The 12,445-nt window shown below is 52.0% G+C and overlaps 1 protein-coding gene across 5 annotated transcripts in view; it reads left to right on the forward strand.

Annotated features, from left to right (window-relative positions):
* Positions 1 to 12,445, forward strand: part of CAB39L (calcium binding protein 39 like) — a 1,166,132-nt gene that overhangs the window by 595,095 nt on the left and 558,592 nt on the right. The gene's annotated exons all lie outside the window — the stretch shown is intronic.

The raw sequence follows: 12,445 nt of genomic DNA on the forward strand, positions 1-12,445 counted from the left end.
CAATGAACTCTTTATTGCTTCAGGCAGCTTCCTTTCTTGCAGCCATTGTAAGAGTGAACTAGATTATAGTGCCAAAGGTATTTCCTCTTGTTTCTATTAATGTTGCCCTGTCCTGCTGTTCTTATTTCACAGTGAGGTAAATCTACTAATCTTGTGTGCTGATTACTGGGAAGTACCAAAATCACATTCTTGATAAACAATGGGCCGCATTACAAGAATACAGTTAAGAAATCCGAGTCTCCGGCATGCTAGTGCCACCGTGTCCGGCAACCCGTGATGCCTGAATCTCCGGATGATTACGTGTTGTCGTGCCGGCGCATTCTGGCATGCCGGAAACACCATCAAAACCAGCCAAAAATGCCAACACCGTCGTCCCTGGTGCCGGAGACTCCGAATCAGGCAACACGGTCCCAGAGCCACCGGCACCAGCAACACTGACCCGGAGCCACCGGCACTGATAACAGCGGTCCCGCAAATACCGTAACCGGAAACAAAGTGATCGCCGGAACAGGAAATCGGCCCGGAGCCATTAAAAAAACACAATCTATTGCAATCCTGAACGCATGGGCGACATCGACCATTCCTGACCACCGAAACTCCACCTTGACCATGACATCAAGAGTCTGAGAGACATGAAAGCGCAAGCCACGTTTCAGTGAGGCAGAGTTGAACAAGTTATCGGACCCCATTGTGCAGCATGCTGCAGTGCTCTTCTCAAACAACCAGCGCAGGCACGCCCAGCTGTGCAAGAAGAGCATCTGGGAGAATGTTGCCCAGACAGTCTCTGCAGTCAGCACAACCGCCCTGCACAGTGCGAGACTGCCACAAGAGGTGGGACAGCCTGCGATTGAGGGTGCGCAACCTCCTCTCAGCCCAGCGCAGCCCAGGAATGGCCACAGGTGGTGGGAGCACATCCCCAATACGTCTGCTGCCCTGGGAGGAGACGTATAGCAGTGTGCTGCACCTAAATGCAATCAAAGGGGTCAGTGCTGTGGAGGCTGGAGCTGGGATACATAAAGAGGCTGGTGAGTACATGTAACCCCAATGTAATGTCAACCTCCCTGTCCACCCACACCCACTACTGTACCAACATATGACCTGAATGTCAAGTGCATAGTCCCCAACATCCAAATAAAACATGACCCCCCCCCCCACCCCTAGAGACCAGCAACCTGGGTGCATACACCAACATACACCATGTCCCCCCAAAACATGACACATACCACTAATATACCTAAACACAGCACCGGAACCCTGTACTGCCAACAGAACATGCTTCTGCTTCCACACAGACGCACATCACCCTGCCACAGCTTAAAACAAGTGTGCCTGCCGTGCTTCCCCTGGCACAAAGTCACATCAGTGCTATGCCCCATCTCCACCCACAAATGACCAGTGTCACACACAAAGGCAACATGTGGCTCCCTCATCCCAGCCAGCCCGATCCATGAGCACAAATGCCCACCTATCCCTGTAAGTGCTACAGGCAGCATGCACATGGCGACCCCATCCATGCCACGTCCCTCCCCAACCCAACATCCCGCAGCGTGTAGGCCACACCCTTAACACTGTACCCAGTAATTGTCAGTACACCACAACAGTATCTCCGGCACACCACTCTACCATGTACAAACATCACACATCGACCCGCACAGTACGCATGACACAAGCATGTGTGCACCATGCCATGTACCCGCCATGTCTCCGACACATCACAGCCACAAACAAGATGATGCATGTATCTCTGCCTCATCGATCCACACTGTTCACTGGCAACCTGCCTTTCTGACTGCCCAAGGCACATCGTCTGATAATGAAGAGGCCCAGGCAAGCACCTCAAGGGGCACCAGCCGTCGACGCCGCAGGACCTAACGGACCACCATCACCTCCACCCAGGACACCACAGCCACAACAGGTACAACTGTCACTGCCACCCCAGCTGCCACCCACCCGGGCAGCATTGGTCGTACAAGCTGCACCCATCCAGCCAGCACCGGTCGCACAAGCTGCAATCATCCATGCAACCGCAGTTGCTGCAGTACCACCGCTGCCACATGCAGCCTGAAACACCTGTGTATGGGCGCGATATAAATAAAATATATCATATCACATGTGTTCAGTGCAGAGGACATAGCAGACAGTCGTGGAGTGGATACAGGGGAGGCCACCTACCACAGCACTGATGAGCCATTGGTATTCAGTCCCATGGCCCCATTGAGCCCACAACGCCCACCCTTCCCCAGTGTGAGGGAAATGGATAGCAGACTCGGGCGCATGGAGCAAAGCCAGGATGCCTTGACTGCCCTGGTGCAGCAGCACCTTCAGGAGGCGCAGTTGATGCGTGCGAGTACTCCTTGCAAAACATGACAGGAGTTGTGTAGGGACATTTGGGGAGGGATAGTTGGGGAGGTGGATTGGGGAGGGATAGTTTTGGCGGTTATTGTTTTTCCACATTTGTAAATCATTTCATTATACACTTTACAGTTGGTGTTGCATTGAAATCATGACTAGACATTGCTTTTTTGGTGTAAGTGAGTTATTTATTTACTGTGCAGTGCCCAGGGGGTTAGCTGGCCTGTCCCACGTGCATGTGTGAAGTGATCAAAAATAGTTGTAAGTTCATTGCGTGCAACACAGCCTTCCATGGCATCCCTACAATGTGCCAATTGCAGTTCATCCTCACTGTCATCCTCCTCTGCCACTGGTGGGTGCATGTCAATGTCTGGGGGAGAGGGCAGTGGGATGTTGCACCTGATACGCCTGCAACATGGCACTGGCCAGGACTATCTTGCCCACCTTCACAGGGCTGTACATGAGTGCACCCCTCCGATCTGCTCAGGCAGTGGAACCTTGACTTTAACAGGCCAAATGTCTGCTCTATTGTACAACGAGTACGGATGTGAGCATGGTTGTATCCCTGCGCGTGCTGGTTCTGTGGTTGCCTCACAGGGGTCATCAGCCATGACATCAGGGGATATCCAGCTTCACCTGCACTGGAGCGACAAAGAGTAGAAGGTCATTGTTGTGCCCATTTCATGTTGGAACAGTCTGTATAGTATTCACTAAGCAATGCAAAATGGCACATGCTAATTGCTGGTGAAGTAGCATATGTCATAGTTCTGCATGTTAACATGCACATTGTCATTGTGATGGGATGCCCATGCATTTTATGGACCACTTTGCGTAGGATCAGGGTGATATTAGGGATTTATGTCTGCAGTCATCAATGTTAATACAAACCATTAGAGCTGGGGATCCTCTTTTTTTAGGGGGTTGTGTGGCTGAGGACCAAAGGCAAATCTATACAACAGAAGTGCCACTGGACAGCTTCCCACCTACACATGTACTAGGTGTCTCTAGTTGCAAAAAGTGCTATCGATCATGTCGGTTGATGGATCAAGACAGGAACAATAGAGATAAACATTTTTTAATCAGTAAGTATAAAAAACACTCGGAGCAATTTCCGTATAAAAAAGACCAAAAGACATTTTGTTTACACAAGATATCACATAAAACAACATTTTGTGAAGCTCACTGATTGCAGTGAATCAAAACTGCCACAATTCCCAAATTCTAGCAAATTTGTGAGGTTAGTAAGGGTGTGTGGTGGCATTTCGGATGTCTCTCATTCATATAAATTGTCCTTGACTTTGGCAGTTTTGATCCGATGAGGAGGAGGATCCAGACATGCCATCCTCAGCCAGGGCCTTCCACAAACGTCTTGCTGGTCTGGCTGAATACCTCGGCCTCCCCCAAACCGAGGTTGAGCAGCCGGCAGAGGGGATTCCTATGCAGACTGATATAGTCTCTCTGGCCAAGAAGGGCTGGCTCAAACCCCATTCGACCCAGCCGGTCAATCGACACCTGGGTGCCAAGTACAGGCAGGTGGAGAGGGATACACTCTTGCTCTCGGCCCATCCTCAGCCACACTCCTCTGTGATCTCTGCAGCATCACTATACTCCAAGCCTCAGTCGTCCTCGGCCTCTTCCTCTGTGGCGCTGTTAGGTAAGGAGGAGAAGATCTTGGAGGCGTACGGCAAGAAACTCTACTCCAACACCTCTTTACATCTACGTCAAGCCAACGCCGATGCCATGCTGGCTGCTGCCAACCAGAGATTATGGCGGGAAATTGCAGACTTCCTTCCGGAACTCCTGACCCAGAGCCAATCATGTTTTAAGGCGGGGCTAGCTGAAGCGAAGCTGGTGGCGCATGACCTCATGGAATCCACAGTGGCTCATATTGATACCTCAGGTCGTGCCATCTGTATTGTCACGGATATGAGAAGAACAGCCTGGCTCCGAGCAACAAAATTCAACCCGGATGGCCAGGAGCGCCTACTAGATCTACCGTTCAGGGGGGTGGGGCCTCTTCCACTCCTCTACGGACGAGGAGCTGGACAAGAAGAAAAAAGCTCACAAGTCTTTATCCATCCTTACAAAGACCAAGCCCAAATCGTGCACCCAATCTCGGCAGCGCTCTTAGAGGGGTCGTATATATGAAGGGTTCTGTGGCTTCCATGAACGCAGATCCAGGCAGCCGGACCGCTCGCCGTCTCAGAGCCGGCGCAAGTAACAAAAAGGGCGGGGGGAGTAAGGGCTTTTTCCAGTCCCCCTCCTCAGCGACAGCCTCTGAGGGAAAGAAAGCATGACACGCCTCTTTCGGGTCCACGTGTCTCCAGTGGGGGGCAGGCTTGCTCTCCATGCACATTTCTGGCGCCAGAATGACGTGGACCCCTGGATCCTATCCGTAGTATCCACGGGGTACCGCCTTCCTATCCTAGCCTCTCCTCTGTCCTCCCCTCCACTCCCACAGGTTGGGACAGCAACTCTTTTGCCAGAGATCTGGTCGCTGGTAGAGACCCAGACAGGGGAGGTAGTCCCAGCCTCCCAGCAAGGTTTTGGCTTTTACTCCAGGATTTTCGCCATTCAGAAAAAGAACCAGGCAGGCCTGAGAGTTGTGCTGGACCTTTCCACTCTCAACCTTTCCTTACGCCTGCAAAAATTCAAGATGGTTACGCCAGCTTTTATAGCGGAGACATTGGACAAGGGAGACTGGATGTGCTCCCTGGATCTGAAGGACGCGTACCTACACGTCCCGATTTGGCAGCCCCATCATTCTTTCCTACAGTTCAGGATCATGGGCTAGCATTTTCAATAAAAGGTCCTTCCTTTTGGCCTCAACGCAGCCCCCAGGGTCTTTACCAGACTCATGAATGCCGTGGCGGCCCTCCTCAGAGCGCAGGGCCTCCACATCTACCCATACCTCGACGAATGGCTCGTCGGGGCTACATCTGTGGAAGCGGTTCACAATTCTTCTGATGCCCTTATGAACACACTGCACGATCTGGGCTTCTCGCTCAGTCTCAGGAAGTCACAGCTGCAGCCTACAGAGACTGTGACATTCCTGGGCCTCATCTGGGACACGTGCTCCGAGAGGGTCTTCCCGTCAGAGGACATAATCTCTGCCATCTAGAGGGCCACTGCCCACTTCCTCAGCGGAGAGGTGACCTCGGCATGGTGGTACAAACATCTCCTGGGTCTACTGGCAGCGGTCCTATTAGTTGTGCCGCACACGAGACTAAGGATAACAAGGATTCAACTGCACTTCGCGGCCTCATGGAATCAGGAACGGGGCTCTCAATCAGAGATGATCAACGTGCCTCCATCTCTCCACCTGGACCTAATATGGTGGTCCACGGACTGCAATCTATGGACTGGCAAGTCCTTTCGACCGCCCTCCCCGCAGGCCACCATCACCACAGACTCCTTGTTTGAGGGCTGGGGAGCCACCCTGGACGATCTCTGTCCATGGCACCTGGACTCGACAGGAGCAGGAATACCACATCAAGTGGGAGCTTAACGCCATCTGGATAGCGCTCAGAGCATTCTCAGGGGCAAGGTTGTCCTCATCCAGACAGACAACTCGACTAGCATGTACTACGCCAACAAGCAGGCAAGCACCAGATCCCCTCCTCTGTGCAGACTGGCGAGCAGCATGTTGGAATGGGCCCTGGAAAATGACATTTACCTCACGGTAGTCCACCTCCCAGTGGAATCCAACCTGGAAGCGGACAGGCTCAGCAGGCTGGGAGCGGAAAAAATTGCAATTGGGAGCTAAACAACCTCGTTATTCAGGAGATCTTCAACCGGTGGGGTCATCTCCACGTGGATCTCTTTGCCACCTGGCACAAGAAGAAGTGTCCCAGTTTGTATCCTGGCAAGGTCAGGGCCTTGGCTCTCTAGGCGATGCATTTCACCTCCAGTGGCCTGGCATCAAAGCCTACGCCTTTCCGCCCACTCCCCTGCTCCACAGAGTAATTTGCAAAATCAAGGAGTCTCGCCGACTCCTCATCATTCTAATAGGTCCATGGTGGCCGGCTAGGCCATGGTTTTCATAGCTACTCAGCCTCTCGGACGTGCCCCCGATCCACCTCCCGACGGGCCCAGTACATCTACTGGCACAGCATGGGGGGCAGAGTCATCCACCCTGCGCCAGGGAAACTAGCCCCCACAGCGTGATGCCTGAGCAGGTAACGCTTGGGTACCTTAGCCTCTCACAGGTCAATCTGGATATCATACAATGCACCAGGAGCAAAGCTACCAGGACCCAGTACAACAGCAAATGGACCAGATTCTGCCACTGGGCAGACTGCAAGGGAATCGACCCCTTGGCGTGCACTTTGGATAATGTGCTCTCCTTTTCGGCTCACCTTACTCATTCAGACGTGCAGGTGGACACTTGCCGCACATACCGTGTGCCATTGGGGCTTACAAAAACTCAGAGGAAGGCATTTTCTCCTCCTCCAGTCCTATCGTCAAGAAACATCTGACAGGTCTCGCTAGGCTCTACCCGTCCGTCAAGAAACCGCACTCTGTGTGGGACCTTAACATAGTCTTGGGCGCACTGGCGCACAAACCATTCGAGCCAATGGTGTCCGTGGACATCATACTGGTTACCATCAAGATGGCCTTACTAGTTGGCCTTACCTCGGCTCGTAGAGTCAGCGAGAACCAGGCGCTGGTCACCTCTGAGCCGTATACCACCTTTCACAAGGACAAGGTAGTCCTGCGGACACATCCGGCATTTCTGCCCAAGGTTCCGTCTGCTTTCCACTTGAACGAGGAAAAAGTCCTTCCTATGTTTTTCCCCGATCCCAAGGATGAAGCACAGAGAGTGCTGCACTGCCTGGATGTCAGGCATGCCCTGAAATTCTACTTGGACAGGACCAAGGGCTTCCGCAAATCGGACGCCCTGTTTGTCACTTTCGGAGGCTCAAGACCAGGCCATCAGGCCTCTAAGGCTTCCATAACCCGCTGGATGGTCTCGGCCATCAAAGAAGCGTACGAGGGCCAGCACAAGCCGCTTCCGGCCAACATGCATTCCTACGCAGTCAGGGCCAAGCCAATGGCCATCGCATTCCAGCGTCTTGTCCCTTGGCAAGTCATAAGCAGGGCTGCCACTTGGGCCTCTCCCTCGGCTTTCTGCAAGCATTACTGTTTGCATGCCGGCTCTAGATCTGATGCGGCCCAGACAGGTGGTTCTCAGGAACCTATTTGCTTATGGAGAGTCTCCTCTCCACCCTGGGGCTACAATCAGTTGTAATCGTCCATACAGTATAGAGGAAAGGGGACAGGATGTAAGAGTAATTATAGGTTACTCACCACAGTGACTAACGTACTTTGTCCATAGTCCCCTTTCCTCCATACGTCCCACCAACCTCTCCCCTAATAATACTGGTGTCATTAGGCAATGTTAAATCTATCGTTGACGCGACAATGGGGACTGAGGTATGGCGCCGGAGGGCGGAGTCAGAGCAGCGCATGCTCCCTGGGCCGCACCCCACCACCCCCCGTGCCTTAGTCTGCATCAGGTGGTGTGAGTTGTGCTAGGTTTTGGGACATTGGTGTGATACATTTTGGTACATGTAGTGCTTTTTTTGTTGCAGTACATATTTGATGTTATGCATGCGCTTGATCTGTTTGGACATTGACACACTCCAGTCAAGGCCTTGGACTCGGGCATGATATTTCTGTGTTGGACATTGCATTGCACATATGCACTGCTGAATGGTGTTGTACATTCCACCATTCAACAGTGCACATGCTTTGGTAGATGCACTCACCCAACAGCCAGGTACGCTCTCCGCTGTGATGTGTAATATACCCTGGCAGCGTGGAGTTCCACAGCATCATGGAGTCGTGGGTTGAACCAGGGAATAGTGGGTGATGAGGTGGCGGGCATCACACACTATCTGCACATTGAGTGGTAGAGTTTTCGGTTCCTGTACACTGCCTCAACAGCATGCCAGGCCACCAACTCCACATGTGTGCAGTCCAATGCACTTATCACATGGAGCATGCCTGCAAGGACATGGAATGTGATTTTTCGTGGCATTGACCTTGTCAGCCATTCTGAATATGCTTATGTGATCTGCCACGTGCCGCAGGAGTGAATCAATTACCTGAAACGGGGCACGCGAGAAACAGGGTTGCAATAGCCCATGCAAATCACACACAGTGTGTTGGTAGGTGCCCGTGGCTAGGAAATGTAGCACAGACTCTACCTTGAGCAAGAGGGATGGCTGTACGGATCTGTATGAGGCTGACCAGGTAATCATGGATCATATCCACTATGGATGTGATGGTCTCTGTCTAGCCGGTGCAGGGTGTGGATCCTAGTTTGGCTCAGGTTGAAGGGGGTGACCCTTATGCGTGGTATAGGTGGCTGCCTGCGGGGTGCAACCTGCTGGACATTGTTGTTTTGCTGGGCCATGATGGCCCTCCTTCTCCTCCAGCGCTTCCGCCGTATCCTCTGCCTCCCTGCCTCTTCAAGTAGTAGGCCTGCGTGCAGGGCCTCTAGCTCCGCTACTGCTAGCATGGTAGTATAGGAAGGGGTGGGGGAGTGGTCCTTTTGTGCTTTTGCAGTGTTCATTGGGGCCATCTAGACTGATTTATGCCACCTGTGGGCTGTTTCTGCACACCTGAGTCTCGTTAACGCCTGGTCCTCAATGCCTGTGTTTCCGGCGCAGAATTTGCGGTGCTACTGGCATGTCAATGCCGGTGTTTCCGTGTATGTGGTACTCAGAATGTGCACATACTAACGCTATGCTGGTGTCTCAGGCACGGCCGACGTGATTTGTTTCAGATTCTGGTCACGTTGTTGCTGGATACGGTAGGTCACTTGCAGTGACAGTGTTAGCGTCATCGCAAGTCCAGAGTATGCCGGCTTGGAAAAAGGTGCCAGTATGGAGTGAGCCGCACCGCTATTTCCGGACTGGCATACTTGTAATGAGGCCCAATGTGTAAAATGACAATGCATTACTTACCGTAAAAGCATTTCTGATGGTTGTATCTGCTTAAATTCACATGCTGTGCATAGGTCCGACATCCAGTGGTCACTGCGGAGTATTGCATTTTGTTTTTCGTAGTCGAAAAAGGGGACGTCGACAAGGCGTGTCTGTAACACTATCCCTATAGTGACGTGCGTTGTACCCACAATCCCTCACGCGTCGAGGTCCCTCAGATTGTTTTTTTCCGCCCAGCTTCTGGTCGCCTTACGCGGAGCTCCTAGAGAGACATTGCAAAATACTTACTACGGACCTCGGTCCTTAATTATACTTATTATATTGTTAAAGATCCCTCCACTCGACGTTAGCTGTGAAGCTGTTTCTCCGCCGAGCAAGTTTTCGACGGAGGGGAAGAGACGGGAAGAGACGGAGGGGATCCTTCGGCGCTGCCGAACACGTAGCCTGGCCAACATACAGTAGGGAGAATGGGGGTTCGAACTTTTATCTTCTCTTTGAGAATGTCTTTCTTTCTCCCCTATCTTTCCCTTGGGGTTGTTATCACCAGTTATTATTGCCTCAGCTATGGAGAGGACACCTTTTAAGTTTTGCCCACGCTGTAGGGGCAAATACACTTGGAAGGATAAACACAAGCTCTGTAATCGTTGCTTGCCCCTCGATCATAAGGAGGACAGCTGCGCGGCCTGTAATCTCTTGAAACCAAGAACTCTTAAAGAACGGAAAGTTAAGAGGTGGGCGGACTACGCTATGTCGAAGTCAGTTTCCTCACCCGCCGCCGCTGTTACAGAAAGTGACGAGGAGGGTGATAACTCGACGTCCGTTACGGAAGTCATTAACCCCCAGAAGGAGCGCTCGCGCTCCTCGATGTCCGTCCCTGGCCCCGACGGGCTCGGCTCACGCCCTGCTTATGGGGATGAACACCCCGGCGACAAGGATGCACATAGACCCCATAGGCCTAAGCACACAACCCACGGCTCTTCTTTGTCGAAGACGAAGGATCCATCAGCGCCGAAGGGGACGCAGGGCACTCCGGCGTCTACCTCAGACCGTAAGGGTCTCAAGCCCCACCCGCAAACGCAGCCGCGACCAGCGATTGGGCTTTCATCAAACACGGGCGCTACCTCAAAATCATCCGACGTAACGCTCCATAGAGCGGCAGTCGAGGAACAACGCGTAACGCAGGCAACGTCGACACCAGAGCCCTCTACTGACGAACTCGTTGTCAAGAGCCTGGCGAGAATTGTTTCCGAAGACAAACGTAAGCGGACAACGAAACAGACGTCGAATACCGCACAAAAAGCTATAGAAACGCCGAAAAAGCACAAGAGTAGCCAGGAACTGCCCCCTTCATCTAAGGGCACTTCTGAACTACCGGAGGGCTTTTCTGAGGGCGACGGAAACCTTTCTTCGACGTTGTGGGAGCGTTCTAAGCGTTTGGAAGGTGAAAACACTGATTTCCCCCCTCTAGACTATTCAGGGTTCCCCCATGAGACCCTTGAAAGACTCCATTCTTGTATGGAGAAAATGGAAAGGTTTTTGGGAAGCCAAAACCCACCCACACACAAAAGACCAAGAGAATGGCCCCAGGATGACCCTAGGGTCAAGATCCCTAGGCTGTTTCCCCCTTCTACAGACGTATATGACCTCACTGAAGAGGAGCAATACCTCCAGGAAGATGAGGAGTGTTTGGTGGAGAGGAAGAACATGAGGAAGAGGGGTTTGAAGAAGATCCTTACACTAGTGCAGGAGTTTTTGAAGAAGAGACAGCTACCTCGCAGCCCTGACAATCCCCATCAGTGCAGCCTTGGCAATCCCCATCAGTGCACTCAGACCCTGATGCCTTTCACCCTTCTCCTCCCAAGGATTCACCTATTGGAAACACCTCTCCCATAGATGACCAACCTTCACTTAATGCACTATTGCGCAAGGCAGCAGCGCATTTTGAAATAGACACAGGGGAAACTCTTCCTGACATAGACTTTGTAGAAAAAGTTATTAAAGAAAAAGCCCGTTAGTCAGTCTATTCCGCTCCTGGCTTCTATAAAGAGAAGAATAACTCCTTCCCTTTCCAATCCTGCATTAGTCAGAGGGGTCAACCCTCGGATAGAAAAGCTCTTCAGCCCTTCGTCCTCTGACCCCTTGTACATCAGAGGGCATTCTATTCCGGACTCCCTTGTAGTTACTAATACAAGAAAAAGAGCGGGGGTACCACTATCCACTAGTAAGGCACCACCTGACAAAGAGGGCAAGAAGCTCTATGCACTTGGGAAGAGAATCACGTCCTCCGCCGCCTTCTCAACTAGGATTGCAAATAACAATTCCCTACTAGCTAGCTACGCAGATGCACAGTGGAGCAAGCTGCGCAGCGAAGCAGAGGACGCACCAGAACCCCTGCGTTCACGCCTGTTAGCTATAATCTCAGAGGGAACTCTTGTAAACCAGGGCATCGTAAAGAACTCCTTAGATGCCGCAGAGACGGCTGGCCGTTCCCTGGTTCAGGAAATATTTCGCAAACGCCATGTCTGGCTGCGCAATTCGGGATTTAAGCCGGAAACCCAGGCTTCCCTGATAAATAAGCCCATAGAACAAACACATCTGTTTGGGAAAGCAGTTGATGAGGCCCTACAACATGCGAAGAAAGAGTTTGATACCATCAAGACTCTTGACCAAATTTCTAGGCCCCCTAACAGACGCGGCTATGGCAATAGACGCTCCTTTCGTGGCCAACGCCAGCAGAACCAAAAGCAATTTTACTCTGCTACCAACTGGCCCTCTAACCAGGGTAACAACCAGTTCAGTCAAAGAGGCCAACGCCGTGGCAAAGGAAGAGGTCGCGGCTCCAGCCCCAAAGGTTCCACGCCCAATACCAACAAATGACCCGAAGATTCGGGTCCCCTCCCATGCATCACCGGTCGGGGGCCGGCTAACTTCTTCAAGAAGTAGAAGAGCTACTGAAAAAAGAAGCTATAGAGGCTGCCCCCCTATCTCAGGTAACAGAAGGTATTTATTCAGTGTACCTCCTTGTACCCAAAAAGGACTTAACCATGTGCCCTGTATTAGACCTGCGCCCAGCGAACAAGTTTGTCAAACCCCAAATGTTTCGTATGGTGACCTTGCAGGAAGGAATCCCACTGTTATCA

The sequence above is a fragment of the Ambystoma mexicanum genome, chromosome 7q (genome assembly GCF_040938575.1).
Source record: "Ambystoma mexicanum isolate Mex_15411 chromosome 7q, UKY_AmexF1_1, whole genome shotgun sequence".
Lineage (NCBI taxonomy): Eukaryota > Metazoa > Chordata > Amphibia > Caudata > Ambystomatidae > Ambystoma > Ambystoma mexicanum.